Source organism: Myotis daubentonii, chromosome 5 (genome assembly GCF_963259705.1).
Source record: "Myotis daubentonii chromosome 5, mMyoDau2.1, whole genome shotgun sequence".
NCBI classification, from domain to species: Eukaryota; Metazoa; Chordata; class Mammalia; order Chiroptera; family Vespertilionidae; genus Myotis; species Myotis daubentonii.
Genome location: NC_081844.1, coordinates 24,680,988 through 24,705,412, shown reverse-complemented (window position 1 = coordinate 24,705,412; position 24,425 = coordinate 24,680,988). Strand labels below are relative to the sequence as shown.

At 42.4% G+C, this 24,425-nt stretch overlaps 2 pseudogenes; both read right to left on the bottom strand.

Moving 5' to 3' along the window:
* LOC132234517 (adhesion G protein-coupled receptor E2-like) overlaps positions 1–24,425 on the bottom strand; it is a 674,172-nt pseudogene that overhangs the window by 299,200 nt on the left and 350,547 nt on the right.
* Positions 6,970–7,762, bottom strand: LOC132234167 (olfactory receptor 7A10-like; annotated as a pseudogene).

Below are 24,425 nucleotides of genomic sequence, written 5' to 3'. Positions count from 1 at the left end.
GGAAGGCTCTATATGGCCAGCCTCTATTTGTTCTTGTATTAATTCGTGAATATGACCTAATTTCTCCTTGGTTAATGGCCACTGATCCACCCATATAGGTCTATCATCTTTCCATTGTATAGGTCATAGAATCAGCATGGGGGCGAGGAGACTGAGCAGTGATCATTCCTAAGAAGGCTGATATCCTAATCCTCATCTTTCTGGGTTTCCTTTGGCTTGAATGGGTTCTTTAATTCCATGATTATTTTTTCCTAAGCCTTGACAAGTCTGATATCTCATCTGAGTTATTAACTGCTGTTCCTTGCCAGTAATAATACAAGCTTGTAAACCTTCTAAAGCATCCTGGCCCCAGAATTTGACTGCAATTCCAGAGACTATGTAGGACTGAAACCATCCTGTCTGTCCTTCCTCATCTTGCCACTTTAACACTGCAGCACTACGTTGTGTATTATCAGGAACTCCAACCCCCCTAATATAACTCCAAGCCCATAGCTTCTACCATGGACCAACTTGGAGGCCAGAATTCTTTACTAATAACACTAACATCCACTCCAGTATCTACTAAACCTTTAAACAGTTTTCCCTCTATTCTTAAATTAATCATAGGATGGGTTTTGCTAACTTCATGTATCCAATAGATATCTGAGATTCCAAATCCTTGTGTTCCTCTTTTCCTATTTATAGCTTCACCCTGATGAATATAAAGTAAAAGTAGGAGCTGAGCAATTCTTTGTCCTGGAGTAATTTGCATAATATGTTTGCATTCTAGTATTGTCTTGATTTCTCATAGTCTGAATCTATGACCCCAGGCAAAACAGTTAGTCCTTTAAGAGTGTTTCCACTTCTTCCTAAAACTAATCCTAATGTTCCTGGTGGCACAGGTCCCCAAATTCCTGTAGGAACAGCTTGCTGAGCCATATCAGGGGTCAGAGTGACTGCTATTGTGCTGTTGAGATCTAGGCCTGTGCTCCTTGAAGTGGCTCAGATGAGGGAATCCACTGTGGGCATTGCCGGGCATAAATCCCCTGTTGATGACAGGGCTGGGGATAGCCACTCTGGCCATTTCCCTGCGGTTGGCTATTCCCTATGTCTTGATTTAACTGCTGCCCATTTCTATGAAATTTCAATCTACATAGACCAGCCCAATGATTTCCTTTTTGACATCTAGGACATAAAGAGGTTGAACCTGTGTTGTTTGAATCAGGAGGTAGAATGCTCATGCCTTTCCCTTGGGTGCTACCCTGTGTCCTTCTTGGTTGCCTACATTCTTTTTTAAAATGTCCTGTTCTTCCACAATTAAAACATCTTTTATTCCCCACTGTTACAACAGCAGTTAGTAAGTTTGCTTGAAAAATGCCTGATCCCACATTCTGACATGTTTGAATCATTTCTATAATGGTACTATTTTTTCTTAGAGATGTCAGACATTTATTTCAATAGCATTGGCATTTTCATAAGCTAATTGCTGGATTAAAATGTCTCCTGCTGTTTCATGTTGTATCTGTCATCTCACTGCTCCAGTGAGGCGAGCCACAAAATCAGAAAATGATTCCGTGGGTCCCTGAATACACTTACTAAATGCTCCCTCAGGATCCCCTTTTGCTGGTAAAGCCCACCAGGCTCTTCTTCCACAAAGTCTAATTTGCTAATAACCTTGTTGCGCATACTGTAGCTGATTCTGCAAGTCACTGTATTGTCCTTGTCCTGCTAACATTTCATAAGTTATTTGAGCATTCAGCATGCAATTTGCATGAGTTTGTTCTTGTCATCTCTCTAAAAATTCTCCCTTCCATAGTAAATAGTCTCCTCCGTCCAGGGTTGCATGAGACAGAGAGTACCAATCATAATGTTAGTCATAATTTCTCCAGTAAATGGAGCAGTAAGACCATTTTGTACTACGCTCTCACGTAAGGCCTTTATCATTTTAAAGTCAAACATTTCATGCTGTCTTATTATTTGATTTGGGAAATGTGGGTCCGCTACATGTATAATAGGAAAAGCAAGTCTCTCCTCCACCGTCATGTCCTTTAATTCTTCTCAGATAGCTCTTTGCACAGGTGATTCTATTAGTGGCAAATTAAATGTTTCAGGGTCAGGACATGGAGGTAGAGGGGGGCATGAAGTCCACTCCTCCAATTTTTCTTTCTGTTCCTCTTTACGAGCGGATGGTGCAATGGGAGGAGGTCTATCCTCTTTAGCCTCTCTAAAAGGTTCTAGCAAATGCAATACCAGGTTCCACAGTGAGAAATAATTTAGAGGCAAGTTTTTCTCCTGCTGATGAGCTTTTTTCAAGTTCTGACTACTCTTTTCCAACATTCAACATCTAATGCACCCTCTTCAGGAAACCAAGTATTATGTTCTATAACAATATGCAAAAACTGTAAGAGAAGACCTTCTTCCACTTTAATTCCTTTATCCTTGAGCATGCAAGCCAAAGTTAACAATAAAGTTTTTACCCTTTACTCAAATTATGCCCCATTATAGCCTGACTGAAATAAAAGATGTTCCCGCCCACTTACGGTTTGCAACTCTGAAGCTGGAATGGGCTTTTGAATGGTGAATTTCCCCACCTATTCTGTGATCTTCCCACCTTTCTAGTGAATTTCCTTTTTTCTTCATTTTTTGCTCAGGCGACTCTTCTTCTCCAGGTCCCTTTCAAGGTGCCAGATGTGATGCCACAACCAGCACAGCTAGGGTTCAAGGTCTGGAGAAGGGGCGGATGCACAAATGAAAGCACTAGACAAGAAATATGAATTTAGAAATCATGGGGACCGGGTGGAAACCTTTCTCTAGTGGAGAGGCTCACCGAAGCCCAGGCCCTGTTAGCTTTTATTCAATTTTAGAATACACACCTTTCCCTCAGTTAGGCAGGGAATCGGTAGCAGACAGACTATCTTAAAGGTCAGTAAATATTAGTAAAGATTTACATTGAGACTATTAGGTCAGGAAATTGCTCAAGCCAATTATCTCGACAAAACAATCAGTGCATGGCTTTGGCCCTGCCAAAGCTGAAGGTCCATCCTCCTTCTGAGTTCCTTTTTGCACATTCATGATAGTGTTGACAATGGATAGCTTCCAGCACTGGGTGATGCAGCATTCATAGGTTTTGGCTTTGCTCTGTATCTTGATATTCACTAGCATCTTTGAGATGGTGGTAGAGGTGAAACAGATGTCTGCCAAGGACAGGGAGAAGAGGAAGAAGGACATGGGTGTGTGCAGGGTGCATATGGGTCCACAGTGGCCCTCATCCCAGCCAATGTATGTGCCTGACTTGAGAGCTCTGGCAGTGTGGATATTGAGAGGGACAGAACCTGCTCAGAGCGAAGCACTTCCTTTTGTTGCTTCTCAAGCCCACATCCCAGTACTGGCCCACTGATTCTGCTCTCATCCTTTTAGTCTTATTTGCAGAAGAACTGCTCTCTGGAGACTCAGACCATGTGTTTCTGATTCCTTTGTCCTGAACTCATTTGGCATGAGTATCCTGAAAGCATTATGTTGAAGAATCTAGAAGCATGATGTGGGGAGGGGCACATTCCTCCCTCAGGGATAGGTAAGACTGTGTCCAGAAGCTCAGTAGCATCTCCAGGGTACCCAGCAGAGGGGAGGCATCCTCCCAGGCCAGGTTAGACTAGCCACTTTCAGGACACCATTCTTTTGGGGTGGTCCGGTGCTTGCCCAGGGCCATGGCTCCAGTTCCCCTGACTACCCCCTCCCAATCCTCCCACATGTTTCCTCCTAGAAGCCCTGATTGTACAATTTGGTTTGCCTACCCTCTACCTCTGAGCCAGGTCTGTCACTCACTCACCAAGACCTCCTCCACTGTGACAACCAAGGGCCTGGCTACCAGGGAGTCCCAAAGAGACCTGATAGGGCCTGTGTGTGTCCAGAATCACAGGGTGGATGTCATACCCTCTCTAGCACTTCTCCTCTCCTGATCCTTTCCATCATCTGGGCATCCCTGGCTCCCTCCTGCTTCTCCATGTCCAAAGCAATAGAAAGGTATTCTAACTCATTGTCCTTAACTGAGCACTGACACCTGCTCTAGCTACTGGGGAGACAGAGTGACCACCACTTAGAAGCTTTTACTTATAGAGGCCTTTATAGGCCTTAATAAATTAGTCCATCCATATCCCAATAGTCCATGAAAGAGGAACTCATGTTCTCCTCCTGTTTTATAGATAAGGAGACTTGAGCACAGACAGGTGAGGTTGCTCACCCAGGGCTACACCTCCAGACAGTGGCAGAGTTAGGGCCTGACCCCTGACCATGCTGGTCTTCTGCTCTTATAAGAGCCATAAACAAGGTTCCAGCTTTCCACTCTATCCAGAGAAAAGAGTCAGGAAATAGCAAATGAGCAAGAATATACTATTCAGTGAAAAGGGCAATGAAGATCTCAAAAGAGGGTGGCAGGTGGGAGATGGACTTGGGTCAAGGGTGAATGATTCACTCAGACTCACATAACCTAGAAAAGCTGTTATACTCTTGGTCACAATGTATTACAGGGAAAGGATACTGATTAAAATCAGCAAAGGACAAGGCACATGGGAGGGACTCAGAGATACCAGGCATGAGCTTCCAGGTGTCCCCTCCCAGTGGAGTGCCAGCTTTCCACTCGCACAGCCATGATCTAGGACAACCAGGGAAACTCACTCAATCCTTGCTGTCCAGGTTTTTTACTGGGAGTTCCTCATGTGAGCCTGACTGACCACTCATGTGGCTGACTTCAGCCCCTTCAGAGGACAAGCTGATAGTGCATTGCTGGCCTAAGGCCTCTGCCATAAATCACACTGTGAGCCTGACTCTCTGACATGGTCTAAGGCAGTGATTCCCAAAGTGGGCGCTACCGCCCCCTGGTGGGCGCTGCAGCGATGGGGGGGGGCGGGGGGATGATGGCCACAGGTGCATTTGTTTTAACTTTTTTTGTATTACCTTTCTATTCTGAGTTCAATAAATAGTTTCATAATTTCAAACTTCAATGTTTCTAATTTACACCTTTCTTTGCTATATTTTACGAAAAAGGTAGAAACATTAATACATATATCTTTCTGTTTAATTGCTATTAAAATTTAAAAAAGATTAATTTCCAGAGGGCGCTGAGTAATGTTTTTTCTGGAAAGGGGGCAGTAGGCCAAATAAGTTTGGGAACCAGTGGTCTAAGGTCTGAGGTATCTAGACACTCTTATCAGGCAGGACATTTCAGGGCTTTAAAGATGACCTCTTCAGAGAAAGGCAAGGCAAAAGCATCATGCAGACAGGTCTTCCTTTGGAAGGTTCAGGATTGAAGTACCCCCAAACCACTGAATTTACTATTTACTGAGGACGACTAAATAACGAATCAGCAATGCATATTTAAAGAGTTCATGTTAAAGCTAAAGCTGGAAGGAAGTTGGTGCTTCCCTGATCCAGACTTCAGATGAGACTGCAGCCCCAGCCAACACCTGGAGAGCAGCCTGTGAAAGACCCTGAAGGAGGAGCCATGCAGATGTCTGGGGGAAGAGAGTTCCAGGCAGAGTGAACAGCAGGTACAAAGGCACTGAGGGGGGACTAAGCTTCCAAGAAGAAAAGGAAGGCCAAGACAGGATGAAAGAAGGAGACGATGTCAGAAAGGCCATTTGGAACAAGGTTAGATGCCTTATGGACAAGATGACATCCCCGTTTAAGGCCTGAAGAACTGACCTGGTGGTGGCCCATATACTAAGGCGGGAAAAATAGTTGGACAGACTCCAAGACAGCCCTCATGATCTGTGCCTACTGGTATCCATGTGTAATCCCCTCCTTGAGTGTGGGTACTTCTAACAGTAGAGTAAGAGAATGGTGATGGGATGTCATGTTCAAGATTTACAGAAGATTGACATTTTCATCTTGCTTCCATTTCTCTCTCTCTCTCTCTCTCTCTCTCTCTCTCTCTCTCTCTCTCTCAAAACCATATAAAAAGAATGTTTTAAAGCAGAAACAGTGAAATAGCTCAGAAAAAATAAATCATAAAATACTCCAAATAATTTTTCACCCCAATGAATAAGTAGCCTTACACATGGACAGCATATTCCACACTTTATTGATTAGATTTGTGCCATGACAAACATTTTGTACAGTAAAAAATTATATGTCTATCATTGCTTCATTACATTTTAGGTTATCTCTGACTCTAACCATAGAAGACCAATCTATATATTAAAATGTCTATTTCCTTGTAGACTCTCCTTAGAAATGTGTTTGATAGTCAATTTTTGCTAGTGCTCTGGTAGGCATGTAGACACACAGATGAATAATAGAATGAAGAATATAAAACCAGGAAACTAGCTATAAAACATACTAGCACGTTAAAGTCTACATTATCAAGAATAGCAGTAAAGGTAGTGCTATAGAAAATAATGATAGCCCAGCCAGCATGGCTCAGTGGTTGAGCATCGACCTATACCCCAGAAGGTCACAGTTCAATTTTGGTGGGGGCATGTGCCCGGGTTGCAGTCTCAATCCCTAGTGTGGGGCGTGCAGGAGGCAGCTAATTGGTGTTTCTCGTTATTGATGTTTCTATCTTTCTCTTCCTCTCCCTTCCATTCTCTGAAATAAATAAAAATAAATTTTTTTTAAAAAAAGAATAATGAACATATAAGTGAAAACTGTGGTCTCAGATTTTGGTCTAAAATAAAATTATGCAAATGACCTTAGCATCCAAGTATAATTTTGTCCACAGGGGTAGTATAATTCATGACTATTCTTTCAGGAACACAATAGGAAAATTACTTGGTATGAAAAGTGTCATAAAATATTAAATTATGCTAAAGTAATTTATGTTAACCTATGAGATAACTGAGAATTTCCATATACATATGGTCCAAATATTGGATTAATTTGTGCCAGAACTTCTGGCCCTGAGTATTTGAACCCTGCATTCCTGGGCAATTCTTCAGCCTAGTACAGTTGGCCCATGAAAAGCGTACCTGCCAAGGAATCTTTTCAGGGCCCTTTTTATGTCCTTGTTCCTGAGACTGTAGATGAAGGGGTTCAGCATGGGTGTGACCACGGTGTACATCACTGAGGCTGCTGCACTTGAGTGTGAGCTGTGGGAAGCAGCAGAGCTGAGATACACTCCTAAGGCTGTGCCATAAAATAAGGAGACAACTAAGAGGTGAGATGCACAAGTAGAAAATGCTTTATACTTCCCCTGAGCTGATGGGATTCCACATATGGAGGAAATTATCTTGGAGTAAGAGTAAAGGATCCCAGCAAGGGGACCAATAGATAGCAGTCCCGCTGAAAAATACATTATAATGTTGTTAAGAAAGATATCAGAACAGGCAAGTTGGAGCACCTGATTGAATTCACAGAAAAAGTGGGGGATTTCCAAGTCTGAGCAGAAGTGCAGCCCCAACACCATTAAGCTTTCTAGCAAAGAATTCAGGACACTCATGATCCAGGACAGCAGAACCAGCAGTCCACAGAGCCGGGGATTCATGATGACCATGTAGTGCAGGGGGTGACAGATGGCCACAAACCGGTCATAGGCCATCACAGTCAGGATTAAGTTGTCCAACCCAGCAAAAAGTATGAAAAAATACATCTGTGTGATGCAGCCTTCATAGGTTATGACTTTGCTCTGTGTCTGGATGTTCCACAGCATCTTTGGGATGGTGGTGGAGGTGAACCAGATGTCTACCAAGGACAGGTTGGAGAGGAAGAAGTACATGGGTGTGTGGAGGTGGGAGTCTGAGCTGACGGCCAGGACAATGAGCAGGTTTCCCAACACAGTGATCAGGTACATGGAGAGGAAAAGCCCAAATATGAGGGGCTGTAGTTCCCATACCTGTGAAAGTCCCAGAAGAAGAAATACTGAAATTTGTGTACCATTGTAGGATTCCTTGTGTTGTAGATGACTACCAGGAAATAGAAAAAATGAAAAACAAAATTTCGCATTAGCAAGCATTTGTAACTGAGAATAAATGACGCATTTATGTTTTAGAATCAAGAAAGTAATTTCCATTTTGGTGTTTGACTTGGCCCCCATTATGGTATCTCTATTAGCATTTGTCATTAGAATTTTCTTTTCTACCATCAACATCTTCTTCAAAAGTAACGTATATTGCTGTTTTATTGAGAATATCTCTCATGCATTTGGGGAATATATATTTACTACAGACCATGTTTCAGGCACTTTTCAGAGTATGGGATGCTAAAAAACATAGTCTCTACAAACTAATCATAGAGAAAGAATATAATCAAATAAAAATAATAAAACATATCCAATGGTGCAGCTGCTATAAAGAAAAGTAAATGGAGAGAGTGGATAGAGGGTGTTCTTTTTTATAGAGTTTAGCCAAGACTTGCCAAAAGATGACACTTAAACAGATACCTCAAAGATCACTATCTGGGTGACTGAAGCATATGTGTTTGCCAGGCAAAAGGAACAGCCAGTGCAAAGACACTGAGGAAGATGATTGTTAGAAAATAAGGGTCAAAATGAGTCAGAGTGGCAAGAGGAATGAGCACAGCAAAGCAGGATCAGAGATGGTGTCAGAGAATATTAAGAAAAAATGGTAGTTTGTGTGTTGCTGTTGTAACTTTAGGTCTTGGGGAGTGTCTTGTGCAGACTATGTAAATCTTGCACTTTATTAATCTGGTTGCAGAAGCATCTTGTGAATTGAAAAGGATTCCCTCCTTAGTATCTCCTCTTGATATTAGAGTCACATTGAAATATGTAAGTCCAGGCACTGCTCTCAGTTTACAACACACACACACACACACACACACACACACACACACACACACACCAGCTCGCCATGGCCTTTTCTCCTCTTATTTCTGTGTCCTTCTCACTCTCATAGTATTTAAACTATGAGAAGATACAAGTCTAGCTGTGCAGATCAACCTCTTTTCCAAAAAGAATTTAGAAAGAGCATTTTGATATTCTTATAGTACACCTCCCATGGAAAAAATAAGCTTTTGGATTTATATTGCTAGGCACATTTTTTGTCCTGTAGTTAAAGAAACATAAATAATGGGTTGAATAAACATAGTGGGATAGAGAGCAATAAAATGAACATGAGGAAGAAGAGAGATTTAATTAGCTCAGGTGGTCTCTGATAGACAATGAGGAAGGAAAATCTTCTTTGGATTCTGGCTGCTTTCCAACCCTAATTAAATCCCCCTTAAAGCCAAGCAAAAATAATAGAGGAGAAAAAAGAAATTTGTCAAAAATACAAAGGTATTTACAGATATATGATGTAACTACCCGAAGTGGAATCTAACCCAAAAATAAACCAATAACTCACAAAAGGAAATATGTAAAAACAGCACAGGGTGAATGATTTTAACATCAAGCAGTAGAAGACTGGTTTTTCCTATGCCTCTTCTATATTTATTTGATCAGTGGGTTTTTATATGATTGATGGTAAATGAGGCATCATTTCTTTCTTAGTCTTTGGGTTTTGATCTCATTTCATCTTCATCCAACATGCACGGGCCTCTCAAGACGTGATCAACAAATCCTGCACATGCCATGACAATCCATTCTCTACACTTGAGTAACTTTCTTCATAGGATTTAACCCTGAGCACCTGGTCTTACAAACATTTTTCATTGTACTCTGACTTCACCAATCACAGTGCCAGATCCAAACAAGCAGGGTTTCACCTGTTTTTTTCACCTTTATATATTCACAAATGTTTGTGAATATATGTGCACTTATATAGGCAAACCTTTAAGTAAATAAGATGTTATGAAATGAAAAGAATGACAGGGAGAACGAAACCTGGTTAAACAGAGCAAATTGCAAGCAACTATATTAAAGAAAATTGAGTGGAGCCTAAAAATACTAACTATACAACATATCATAAATAGCAATAATTTAGGGTTACTAACTTGAATTAGTAATCAAATTGGCAATGGCATAGACATAGAAGATAATCTATAATGTTTCTAGAAATTGTGGCACATAGTTGATGCTCCATTGTTATTTCTTGAATGGATCAGGAATTAGGTCTCAAAATATAAGTGCATTGTACTCATGGTAAGTCTGCATTTCAATATAATTGGAAACATTGAATTGTTTAATAAAAGCTGGAAATATATCAACCTGGAAGGAAATGCAGTTGTTCCCCTCCCTCAGTCACATTACAAAAAATCAGAGGGATTGCTTACTCATTGTTAAGTGTAACCAATCTTTTTCATGTGAAATGATAGAAAACTGCACATTAATATGTATGAGTTGGTCCAAACCATCATAATTAAGTCAGGAGACTTAGTAGTAATGAGACAGACTTCTTTAACTAAACAAATGTGAAACATTTTTATGGCCAAAACATCCCCCAAAGTCAGTTGAGAAATAATAATTTTATTAAGTTTTATTTTTAAACTTCATGGAATTTATTGGGGTAATATTAGCAAAATTATATAGGTTTCAGGTATACAATTCTGTCATACATCAGATGTACATTTTATTGTGTGTTTAGCATCCCAAGTCAGGTCTCCTTCTATCACCTTTTATCTCCTTCTATCACCTTTACACTCTTCCATCTCCCCCACCATAATCATGTTTAGAAATCATTTAAAAGGCTAAAAATGAAAGAAAAATAGGCATATACAAATAATATTCAAATTAAAAAGACCATCAAATATATGAATCTTTGATAAAAGTTAGAAAGAGTTCAGTAAACAACAAAAAAATTCTTCCACATATCTCAGCCTGGGGAAAACTTAAAAACGTGTCACATTGACCAGGGTTGGAACTTGCAAACAGGTAGCTAAGGGGTACTCTATTTTCTTTTCTGGCAGAACTATAAGTATTAAAACATTGGGAAACCAAGCTGAAGACAGCTATAAATATTACAAGTACATACATTCTTTCAGTCAATCTCTGCACTATTGATATTCTGGGCCAGATCATTGTCCGTGGTGTGGTCTCTCCTGTGCATCCCTGGACTCTACCTACCTGCACCTTCCATATGACTGACAAAAATGTCTCAGCATATTGCACAATATCCTCTGGGGGAACAATATTGCCTCTGGTGGGGAACAAGAATTTTAATGTAACAACTCCACAATGTTTTTGTATAATTTTATATATTCACAAATGTTTGTGAATATATGTGCACTTATATAGGCAAACCTTTAAGTAAATAAGATGTTATGAAATGAAAAGAATGACAGGGAGAACGAAACCTGGTTAAACAGAGCAATTTGCAAGCAACTATATTAAAGAAAATTGAGTGGAGCCTAAAAATACTAAAAATACTAAAAATACTAAAAATTTTATTTAATTGTTATTCACACTTTCCAAGTGTGAATAGCACAGCCACATCATAAAATATTTTGTATACATGGTAATAATAAATTGGCATCACATTAGTTGATTGGTGGGAAAATCATAATGTATTTTTCAGTAATAAGGAAGAGTGGACACAGAAAAAAAGGCTGTACAACACATAAAGATAATTTCTGCTGGGCACAGGATGCTATTTATGCATTTGTACAATTGCATATGAGTGTATATGTATTCAAAGCACAAAAGGTAAGTTTTCTTAAAAAATTTATGGAGTATAGATTATCAAAGGAATGAAATAGATTAAGTTAGTGGTTACAAAAATCTGTATGAAACAAATTTAAGTGAGAATCAAATTAATCTATATAAAAACAGATAGTAATAATAACTTAATATCAACATGGGCCACTAATTCCAGCTTAAATTTCCAATAACTTGGAAATAACAGAATATTATAGAATGACTTTTTAAAAAATATATTTTTATTTATTCAGAGAGGAATGAAGAGGGAGAGAGAGATAGAAACACCAATTATGAGAAAGAATCAGTGATTGACTTTCCTCTGCATACTCTCTACCACCAGGGACCAAGCCTGCAACCCAGACCGACAAGGAATCTAACAGTGACGTCCTGGTTCATAAGTCAACATTCAGCCACTGAGCCATGCCAGTCAGGTAGAATGGATTTTAAATTTGGAGAAAAGCAGTATCTAAGCTATAGTTTCTTCTTCTATAAAGATATTGGCTTCAATATGCTAATGAAAGGTAAAGGTAATCTTTAGTAAGGAAAAGAGGATGCCTTCCAGAGGATCGAAGAAGCTGATGCCTGTTTTGTAAATAGAACTAACAACAGAAGGCCAAAAGGAACAATAAGGAACAATGGAGATGTGAAACAAGTTGGCAGTATGTGTGTAGGGTGATTTATTAGCACTGCATACATAGAACATTCACTTTGATTTTTGTGATAGCAACGGTTCACAAGTGAAGAATATAAAAGTAACAGCTGGATTTTTTTCGGTAAGAAAAGTAGAAATTCAAAAGCAATGGAGATCTCACTCATATGTGGAATCTAAGTAACAAAATAAACAGATGAAGGGAATGGATCCAGAGACATGGAAACATGGAACAGGGTGTGGAATCTCAGAGAGAAGGCTTGCGGGGGTGGGGGAGTGGGAGGTAATCGACCAAAGACCTTGTATGCATATATGCATAACCCATGGACACAGACAATAAGGGGGAGGGGGTGAAGGCCTGGAGCGGGGTGTCTGGGTGGGGCAGGATGGAAGGGGTCAATGGGGGATAAAAGGGGACACATGTAATACATTCAACAATAAAGAATTATTTTTTAAAAATAAAATAAAATTTAGAAAAACAATGGAGAGAATGCAATATGACTGAGTGACAGGTTTGAGCCCACACTATTAATAAACACTCACAATGGCCCACATATACACACATGAAGGTACTCAATAACAACAACAACAAAGTGGGTGAAAGAAACCTCCAATTCATTGTTTGGAAGATTGCAATCAAAACAGGAATAAAATACTCTGACACAACTACACAAACATCAAGACTTTACAGATGACTTAAAAGATATTAAACAAATGAATAACTAACCCACAAATATATTCAGGTCACAGAAAATGAAGTAATTGCAAAGTTAAACTATATAGAATACCTCTTGTTATTTATTATATATTCTTTTTTATGTGAAGTAAATACCAGAGTGAAAGAAGATCCTGTGAAATGTATCTCTCATGAACTACTGTTGTAAGGTAATATTTCAAGAAATATATTGGACGTGGATCTTTCTAATCAATGGAAACATAGTTGAATAGACACCATTATAAAAATAAAGAACTGCCCTCATTTGACTGGACATCCGTCTATACCCACTACTCCCTTTTCCTACTCCCTTTAGTTGCAAAACTCAGTGTACACATTCTACTTCTACTTGAATCACTTTATGCCTCAGATTACCATCTCTAATTGGTCTTCCATCAGTTAATTATCAGCAATTATTTTAATGTTCACTTCTCCTTTTAGCATCATAAATCAGTCATTAATTACTTAATCAGGCAAACAGACAACCATAAGCTGGTGCCTGTCAAGAGACCTCAGGTACATGTGCTTTGACTCTCTCTGACCCTTTCCTGTAGTACCTACTGGACCTCTGGACTCACCTGATTGGGAACTCTGAGGGGAAGGTCTCCATGGGAAAGTCCAACCTCCTGGATGGCTGATGATGGAGAATGAAGCTCTCTGCCCAGACAGGACAGCAGGAAGGAGGCAAGCACAGGCCTCCTAGACAAACTTAGGATTCCAAAAGCAACAACAGGTTCCCTCCAGCCCAAGGTCACACACATGCTGAGAGACTGGAGATGAGGAGATATTTACAGCTCTCTAGGTCTGCTCATTACATATATTTCTGTCTTGTTACTCCAACTTCTAATCACCTGATTTTCCTGTGGGTTTGGATGGAAGGGAATGTTTTCCTGGAGATTCTGTGTTCCCAAAAGACCAGCTTAGGATTCAAGTGAGTCCAGTTTTTACTGGTTCATCCTTATAACATTTGTTGGGTTTCAGAGGACTAACATCCCAGCACCTTATCCAAACCCTGATTTAAAAATTTTCCAAATTTTAGACTGAGGATGTAGTATGGATTAGAAAACTTGAATCTCCAAATATTGACTTGTGGTAGGGATACAGAAAATTGCTATTTTTTTTTCAACAAGGGGGAGAAATAAATTTCTTTGATATAATCTTGGAATGTTACTCAATGGGCTTCATGACACATTAGCCAAAAGAATTTGGCATTTCATCTTATATCACAAGTTAAGAGCTGTCAGTTAGTCCCTCCCTGTGAAATATTTGTTAGTTATAAGAAACTTATTTAGATTATTTTACACTCTCATCTAAGGTTGGAATAGGAAAGTAAATAGACTCTTCCCTGTAGCCTCCAGGAGAAATGTAGCCCTGCAAACATCTTGGCATTAGCCCACTGAGACCCATTTCCTGTTTCTGACCTCAGGAACTGTAAGAGCATGAATGTGTTTGTTTTAAATCTCTCAGATGGTAATTTTACACTAGCATTAAAAAGTGCATACACATTTATCCAATGAAATTTTCTTCAGGAAACTGAGATCAAGTGTCTAAATTCATTCATTTAGCCTCCCCTGGGTAAAGGCATTATGAGTTGTAATCGCCCCTTAAGAAAAAAAAAAAATTATAATGCGTTTGGAGATAGCCACTTTAGCGGGTAGAGAATTACTTATTGCATAAATGTAAATGTGCTCCCAATTTTGATGCCTTTGAGGCATTAACATAGGAAAAGTAATTCATCATTTAAGTTCATGTCTACAATTTACTTTAAATCTTCATGTCTAAATTTCTACATCTTTTAAGTTTATGTTAATTCAAAAATTCATTATTTTCATTGCTATTCTCTTCAAACTCCTCTTAAGGTTTCTTTCAACATAAAATATCTATATCTACACTAATCAAGACAAAGATGGTAATTGACCGTAACTTCAGAGCAACTATATGGAAATTAACCCAACCAAGATGGCGGTTTATTGGCATATACCGGCTGGGAGCAAAGACTGAAGACAATGTGGAAGCAAAGCACTACAGAAGGGAGCAATGTACAGGCAGCAGAGACAGGATTGGAGCCAAGGCGGCAGAGGCGGGAGGCGGGAGGCGGGAGGGAAACCAGCCAGGTGGCGGAGAGGGAGGGAAACCAGCCAGGCGGCAGAGCGGGAGCGAAGCCCGCCTCAGCAGGTTTTGCTCCCTCCTCTGCTTTGCTCCAGCCATAGGAAGCCCTATTCTTGCATGAATCTTCCTGCAATGGGCCTCTAGTCCTATCTAATAAAAGAGAAACATGGTAATTAGCGTACGTCCGCTACCCTTCCCATTGGCTAATCAGGGTGATATGCAAATTAACTACCAGCCAAGATGGTGGCCGGCAGCCAGGCAGCTTGAAGCTAACATGAGGCTTGTTTGCTTAAGTGACGGAGGACTCCAACGTTCCCTGCCTGCCTTTCCAGCCTCTGAGCTTGCAGTTTGAAACATTGTTACAAATATAGAAGCTAAACGAAACCCCAGAAACCTGCTTTCAGCCGGGCTGGGATCTCAGAGCTGGAGTTGATACAGTGTTTCGATTATAGAACCCAAACAAACCAGATACCTGCTTTCAGCAGCAGAGGCCTCAGAGCTGGAGCCAGAGTTATAGTGGCCCAGAATAAAAAAAAGAAAAAGAAAAAAAGGAGCAGTTGGGAGCTTCAGTCACCCGCCAGCCTGAAAACAGCACTCAGCCTCTCACCCAGACTGGCTAGGCACCCCAGTTGGGACCCCCACCCTGAAGGGTGTGTGACCAGCTGCAAACAGCCATCAGCCCCTCACCCAGGCTGGCCAGGCACCCCAGTGGGGACCCCCACTCTGATCCAGGACACCCTTCAGGGCAAACCAGCTGGCCCCCACCCATGCACCAGGCCTCTATCCTATATAGTAAAAGGGTAATATTCCTCCCAGCACCGGGATCAGCGGAGCCGAGAGGCCTCGCGGCACCGGGATCAGCGAGGTGGGGCAGCGCCCAAACCCCCTGATCGCTCTGTGGCTCTGTGTGTGACAGGGGGCGGCCACAACCTCCCTATCTGCCCTACTCTGGTCATGAGAGGGGAGGGCGCCCCATCCCCCTGATCAGCCCTGCTCTGTGCCTGATAGGGGAGAGCTCCCCAACCCCCTGATCACCCTGTGGCTCTGTGTGTGACAGGGTGTGGTGCCCCCAACCCCCCCCCCCCCACGGGCCCTGCTCTCTGTGTGACTGGGTAGAGCCATAACCTCCCCATCGCCCCTGCCCTGAGTGTGACAGTGGCGGCGCCCCAACCCCCTGATCGGTCCTGCTCTGTGGGTGATTGAGGGTGGTGCCCCAACCCCCTGATCCGCCCTGCTCTGTGGGTGACAAGGGGTGGTGCCCCAACTCCCCTATCAGCCCTACTCTGTGAGTGACAGGGGGGAGCTCCTCAATCCCCTGATCAGCCCTGCTCTGTGCGTAACAGGGGGCGGGGCCCAACCCCCCAATCGGCCCTACCCTGAGCTTGACTGAGGGTGGCATTGCAACCTCCTGATCCGCCCTGCTTTGTGCATGACAGGGGGCGGCACCCCAGCTCCCCAATCGGCCCTGCTTTGAGCCCGACCAGGGGCTGCACCTAGGGATTGGGCCTGCGCTCTGCCACCCGGGACCAGGCCTAAGCCACCAGTCGAACAATCTTAGCACTGCTGTGGAGGCGGAAGAGGCTCCTGCCACCGCTGCTGTGCTCAGCTGTGAGCCTGGCTCAAAGCTTCTGGCTCAGTGGTATTCCCCCGTGGGAGTGCACTGACCACCAGGGGGCAGCTCCTGCTTTGAGCATCTGTCCCCTGGTGGTCAGTGCATGTCATAGCGACTGGTCATTCCATCATTCAATCGATTGGCAAATTAACCTTTTATTATATAGGACAGCTTTCTTCATGTAATTCTTCCTGAGGGCAGTATTTTAAACACACATTTATTTCACTGTTCTCTGCCCTCGCCATCATACTGCATGACCCAACACAGCAGGGACCTCACCTGCTTGGTTCACGTTTTTATTTTTTCACAAAGGTATGTGAATAGATGTGTACTTATCTAGAAACAAAACTAAAAATGTGAAAAATGATAAAATGAAAAAATGAATTGAAATCAGGTTAAAATAAGTAGTTTCAAAACAACTAATCAAGAAAAACTGAATTGAGAATTAAGCATTAGCTGAAACATAACATCAAGTAGCAATAATTTAATAATATCATTATGGGTTAACAAATCATAAAGTATTAGATCTAAAAGAATATAATATATAAAGTTCCTAGAATGTTCTGGTGCAGAACAGGACTACTGCAATAAAAAGTATCAACTACTGATTACTTTAGTTTTCTATCTATAGACCCTGGAGAACAAATATGAATGCTGTACTAATCATGTTTTCTTTTCTGTGTTTTTTTCCAGCTTTATTGATATATAATTGATCTATAACATTGTGTAAGTTTAAGGTGTACTGAGTGTTCATTGGATACATTTAAAAACTTCAGTATGATTACCATCAAAGCATTAGCTAACACCTTCATCAGCATACATAATTAATAATTTTTCTGGTCAGAACATTGAAGATTTATCTTCATAGCAACTTTGAAGTATATGGTGCAGTAGTATAACTATAGGCACCATACTGTCCATTATATCCCTAGAACTTATTCATCTCATAACTGGAAGTTTGTACTCTTTGACCAACAGCTCCCTATTTCCAAAACCCCCATTCCCTGATAACCACCATCCGACTTACAGTCCATATATAAGTGAGATCATATAATACTCATCTTTCTTTGTGTGACTTATTTCACTCAGCATAATGCCCCCAAGGTCTAGCCATGTTGTCATAATAGGCGAGATTTCCTTCTTTGCACTCATGGCCCTTTCTCCATTAAAAAAAAAAAAATTCTCAACCAAAAATATTTCCCCATTGATTTTTAGATGGAGTGGAAGAAAAGGGGAGAGGCGGCGAGAGAAACATCAATGTGAGAGAGACACAGCACATCAAGATGTTGCTTCCCACACAGGCCCTGACCTTAGCCTGGGATGAAACCTGCAACTGAGGTATGTGGCCTTGACTGGAATCGAACCTGTGACCCTTCAGTCCACAGGCAGACACTTTATCCACTGAGCCAAACTGGCTAGGGCCCTTTCTCCATCTTTAAAGCCAGCAGTGTATCATTTAAAAAATCTTGCTCTGATACCAACTATATATTTTTCTTCTCTCTTCCACGTTCATAGGACCGTGGAGATTACATTAGCCTGATATACATAATTATTGACAGATGTATCTTCATTATAGTTGACATTCAATATTATATTAATTATGTTATATTATATTAGTTTCAGGTGTATAACATAGTGATTCAATATTGATATTCCTTAGAAAGTGATCGCTACATAATCATAGTTACCATCTGTCACCATACATAATTATTACAGTATTGAGTCTATTCCCTATACTGTACATTGTAGTTCATGAGTTATTTTATAACTGGATGTTTATACTTCATAATACCATTATCCTTGTCCCCAACTTCATACTCCTTCCTCTCTAACAACCATCAGTTTGTTTTCTGTATGTATAAATTTCTTTGTTTCATTTTATTTCTATTTTCTTTAATTCAACATATAAGTGAAATCATATAGAATTTTTTTCTCTGTTTGACTTATTTCACTTAACATAATACTCTCTGTGTTCATCCATGTTATTGCTCATGACAAGATTTCATTGTTTTTATGACTGAGTAATATTGTATTGTGTATATGTACTACATCTTCTTTATCCATTCATTTATCAGTGGACACCTAGCTTGCTTCCATATCTTGGCTATTGTAAACAATGCTGCATGACCATAGCAGTGCATATATCTCTTCAAATAATTATTTTTATTTTATTCAGATAAATACCCAGAAGTGGAATTGCTGGGTCATATAGTACTTCTATTTTTAACTTTTTAAAGGATCTGCATACTATTTTTCATACTGACTGCACCAGTTTGCAATCCCCCCAGCAATATATGAGGTTTTCCTGTTCTCCACATCCTCATCAACACTGGCTGTTTGTAGACTTTTGCTAATAGACATTCTGACAGGTGTGAGATGATATCTCATTGTGGTTTTGTTTGCATTTTCCTGATAATCAGTGATGATGAACATCTTTTAATCTGTATGTCTGCTTTGGAGTAATACCTACTTGGGTCTTCTGCCCATTTTTAATTGAATTGTTTGTTGTTTATGTTGAGTTGCATGAGTTACCCAGATATATCATCTGCAAACATCCTCTCCCATTCAATAGATTGCCTTTCATCGTGATGTGTTCTGCAAAGGTTTTGGTTTGATGTAGTCCCATTCTGTTATTTTGCTTTTGATGCCTGGGCAATTATTTGTTAGTCAGCTGATTAGCAAACACATCCCATCTACTACCTTAAGCTTCCTTTGCTATGAAAAATGACATATTACAATTTTCTGTGCCTAAGATGTTAGCATCTTTTGGAGGTGAACAGTCTGCATATTATAAAATCTTTTTCAGTAATATATTATTGGCTTCTCAATGACACTTATCCTATATAATAAAAGGCTAATATGCAAATTGTCCCCTCTGGTGGTCGTTTGACTAGGAGTTTGACCAGGAGACCGGGAGTTTGACCACTTGCTATGATGTGCACTGACCACCAGGGGGTGGTGTGGACCATGTCAGGCATGGGTGACGCACTATAACCTCTCGCTGGCTACCTGGGGGCAGGGGTGACAGGAATGGAGGTGCAGTGAGGATGTGGGGTGTCCGATGAGCTTGCTCTCACTACCCCCGCCCCACTAACCTCCCCCAGGATGCCAGAACTCACGTACAGGGGAAGTCCCCACCCTCAGGTGCTGGGCGCTCACAAGGAGCCTACCCCGCACCCACGCAACCTCTCGCGGGTGAGCTGGACCACCGCCGCTGGGACCACAGGGGCCAGTAGGGCTCCCTGTGGGTTTGCACAGGAGCCAGTCTGCGAGGACAGCTCGGAGAGAGCACGCTGCCCACCCAGCTTCTGTGCAGCACCGCTAGTCAGCCCAGAGGCCCACACTGAGCCCCGGCCCACGGCGTCTGGCCATGCTCACTGCATCTCTTTGTGGGGACTCAGGGGCCGAGATTCAGGCAGAGGGGGCGCATAGGGGTGCGGGGGCCCAGGTGCTGCCAAGGGCCAGGAGGTCAGCTGGGACCTGCCCTTCCATGCCAGATGCTCGGCTTCGATTCCCTGCCAGTCGTAGGGACTGTACCATTCACAATTTCGTACACCGGGCCTGTAGTATAAAATAATTGAAGAAGGCATTCTTTAGGAAGTTATTATATAATGTCATTCACAAATCCTTATATGAAACTAGAGGACCAGTGCACAAATTTGAGCATGGGTAGGGTTTCTAACAACAGCTGGCTGCCAGCCAGGGTCTCCCTTCCCCGGCCACTGGCCAGGGCCTCCTTTGGTCCACACTGTCCTCTGGTGGTCAGCGCATGTGATAGCAAGCAGTCAAGCTCCCAGTCAGTTGAAATCCCACTAAGTCTAACTCCTGCCTAAGGGGACATGTTGCATATTAGTCTTTTATTATATAGGACTAGAGGCCCGGTGCACAAAAATTTGTGCACTCGGGGGGGAGAGGGGGTCGCTCAGCCCAGCCTGTGCCCTCTCACAGTCTGGGACCCCTCAGGAGATAACGACCTGCTGGCTTAGGCCTGCTCCCGGGTGGCAGAGGGCAGGCCCAATCCCTAGGTGTAGCCCCTGGTCGGGCTCAGAGCAGGGCCAATTGGGGGGTTGGGGCACCACCCCCTGTCACACTGAAGGCAGGGTCGATAGGGAAATTGCGGTGCCAACCCCTGTCATGCACAGAACAGGGCTGATCAGGGGGTTGGGGCGCTGCCCCCTGTCACTCACAGAGCAGGGCCCATCAGGGGGTTGAGGAGCTCCCCACTGTCACTCACAGAGCAGGGCCCATCAGGGGGTTTGGGGCACCACCCGCTGTCACACACAGAGCAGGGCGGATCAGGGGGTTGGGGCACCGCCCTCTATCACCCACAGAGCAGGGCCGATCAGGGGGTTGGGGCGCCGCCACTGTCACACTCAGGGCAGGGCCGATGGGGAGGTTATGGCTCTACCCCGTCACACACAGAGCAGAGCCCGTGGGGCGGGGGGGGGGGGGGGGGTTGGGGTGCTGCACCCTGTCACACACAAAGCTGCAGGGCGATCAGGGGGTTTGGGCGCTGCCCCCTGTCACGCTGATCCCGGTGCTGGGAGGCCTCACGGCTCCGCTGACCCCGGTGCTGGGAGCATATTACCCTTTTACTATATAGAATAGAGGCCTGGTGCACGGGTGGGGCCTGGCTGGTTTTCCCTGAAAGGTGTCCTGGATCAGGGTGGGGGTCCCCACTGGAGTGCCTGGCCAGTCTGGCTGAGGGGCTGAGGGCCGTTTTCAGGCTGGCGGGTGACTGAAGCTCCCAACCGCTCCTTTTTTCTTTCTTTCTTTTTTTTTTTATTCTGGGCCAGCTTTAGCTCTGAGGCCTCGGCTGCTGAAAGCAGGTTTCTGGCCTTTGTTTACCTTCTGTATTTGATACAATGTTGTGGTACGGCTGGCTGAAGCCCGGCTGAGTAAAGCAGGTTTCTGGGGTTTTGTTTAGCTTCTATATTTGCAACATAGTTGCTTAGAGTTGCAGCTGAGAGGTCGGCAAGTCAGGTGGGGAACGTTGGAGTCCTCCGTCACTGAAGCAAGCAAGACTCCCTGTTTGCATTAGCTGCCTGACTGCCAGCCACCATCTTGGCTGGCAGTTAATTTGCATATCTCCCTGATTAGCCAATGGGAAGGGTAGCAGAGTGACACCAATTTGCATGTTTCTCTTTTATTAGTGTAGATAAGTGAATAATAAATTTATAATAGCCTCCAGAATGAGTGAAAACCCTACTTGTTCAAAATTTTACATGCAACTATGACTCTAACACAGAGCCACAGCATTGCTGTTCAGAGTGGTCTACAGACCAGAACCTGAAGCATCAGCATCACACAGCACATTGTTTCTCAGAATCTCAAGCCCATCAGGATCTGATAATTCAGATTCTGCATTTAAACTAGACTCCTGGGTGACTCATATGCACAGAGACATTCTAGCAAATTAAAATTCTGTCAAATTGGAATTCTAAAAGCTTTCATTGTGGGGCACTGCTTCTCAACCAGAGGGATTGGGCCTAAGCCATCAGGTGGACATCCCCTGAGGGATCACAGACTGTGAGAGGGTGCAGATTGGGTTGAGGTACCCCCCGCCCTGAGCGCCCAAATTTTCATGTACAGGGCCTCTAGTTCTTAATATTTTATGAAGCACTAAATGTTAGCCTTTAACCTGTGATGTAAGTATAAAATCCCCAGTTATTTTGACAAATGTGTCAGGAAGCCAAACAGGGAGGTACACAGTATTGCATATCAAAGGAATGCAGTTCTGCCTGGTTGAGGAGGAGAATAGCAATTTTCCAGAGATATAAGATCAGTGTCCCACCCCAAATTAGACTTTGAAGAAAACATGAAGTCAGGAATGGGTAAGGTTAGACCTCTGGGAAACAGGGGAGCTCAAGAGAAGAAGTCATAAAAACAGCTCACTTGATTTCCAGCCTGGTCTCTTGGGATGAGTGAACCATTAGGAAAAATTTCCTTTTTGCTTATTCCAGAGGCCCAGAGGGAGATCATGTGCTTAGAGGTTGGAATAACACAAGGGAAATGTGTCTGATGGTCAGGTATAGAGAGAGCTGTAATATCTCCCCTGTGCAGTCCTCAGTTTGTACAACACTGGGGGACAGCACATGGCTGTTGCTTTTGATTCCTAAGCTGGCTCAGGAACTGATGCTTCACTCCTTCCTGCTGTCTCCTGTGTGGCAAAGCTTCAGTCTTGTCATCAACCATCCAGGGAGCAATTCACACGGAGACCTTCTTCTCAGAGACCCCATCCAGGTGAGTCTGGGAGCCCAGCAGATACACCAAGAGAGGGTCACAGAGGATGGAACCTCAGAACTTTTACTGGGGTCACATAGGAGTCCAAACAGCCTGTTTCAGAGACAAGATATCTTTGTGTCTGTATTCTTGGTTAGTAACCAATTGGTAATTAATTTAGTTAACAGAATAAGAAAGATGTGTGTGTGTTTGAATCTGCACTACGAGGACCATATTGACAATTAAATGCTGGGAATGGGAGTCCAGCAGGGATAACACTGTGCAATGAGTGAGATGCATAAAATGATTGCAGTAAAATGAAAACATATCTTAGATTTGTTTTGGGGGAAGAAGGTAATAGAAAATTCTGTTGGAAGAACAATGCAGTGGAGTGAGAGTGTTTGTATGAAATTTCAAAAATGGTGTGCATTTGAGCATGTTTTGTATTTCTTGAAAATACAAGGAGTTGGCCCATTTCAATAGCAATTTGTGAGACATTCATTTTAGCATCTTCTTTCATCCTGGGTATTCACATGAAAAAGTATTTAATAAGCCTGAAGAGGATACTAAATAGTTTTAGTTTGAATTAATTACTTTATTATTGGCAAGGCTGCATATATTCTTGGATTTGTTACCCATTGACTGTCTCTGTTGGAACAATTGACAGGAATTCCTACCCCACACTCAGCCTCTTCCCTCAGTGGTCTCTACTTGTAATGAGAAATTCTAGCATGCATTCGGGGAATGTAAGTTGAGGACTGACAAACTTCCTAGGCAAAGATATAGGGTGCTGAGAAAAAAAAGTCACTGTAGTTATATAGATGGAGAAATAAAGGTCACCCCTTCTACCTTAACTCTTAATGCCACAGAGGCAGCACAGTCAGTTTATGCAGCGAGGTCCTCACTGTACCAGCAAAAGGGGGAGGGGAATAGCCCCAAATCTACTTAAAATTCCTTTTCTACTTCATGCCTGTGTTTAACATGAAATGCCCTGACCCAAGGGAAGGTTCTGTCAAGCAAGTTTTATAGAATAAATGTCTGCATTGAATCCTGTAGCTGCTGTAAAGTATTCCCACAGTAGTTGCTTAAAAGAAACAAACCTATGCTCTTACAGGCTGGATGTCAGCAGCTTGAAATGAGTCTCGGTGGCTAATATCAAGGTGTGTGCAGGGCTGGGCTCCTTCAGGCTCAGGGGAGGATCTGTTTCTTTCTAATGATTGTCTGTGTGGCTGGCTGCCTGCATTGCTTGGCTCACGTTCCTTCCTCCATCTTCAAGCCAGCTGGGTAGCATTTTCAAAATCTTTCTGAGACCAAATCTTTTGTCTCTCTCTTCAACATTAACAGAACCACTATGCTTACCTTAGTCCCACCTGGATGAGCCTGGCTCATCCTCTATCTTAAATTCAGCTGATTAACAAGCCTATTCCATCTGCTACCCCAATCCTCCCCTTTTCATAAAAATATCATATTCCAAGTTACTGGGGTATGATGTGTTCATATTTAGGAGGTCCTTACTCTGCCTGCTACAAATTCCTTTTCAGAAATGCATTATTTGTATCACTGGAGGGTCCTTATATTTACCACAACCTCTAGAATAAGTGAATACACTATTCCTTCC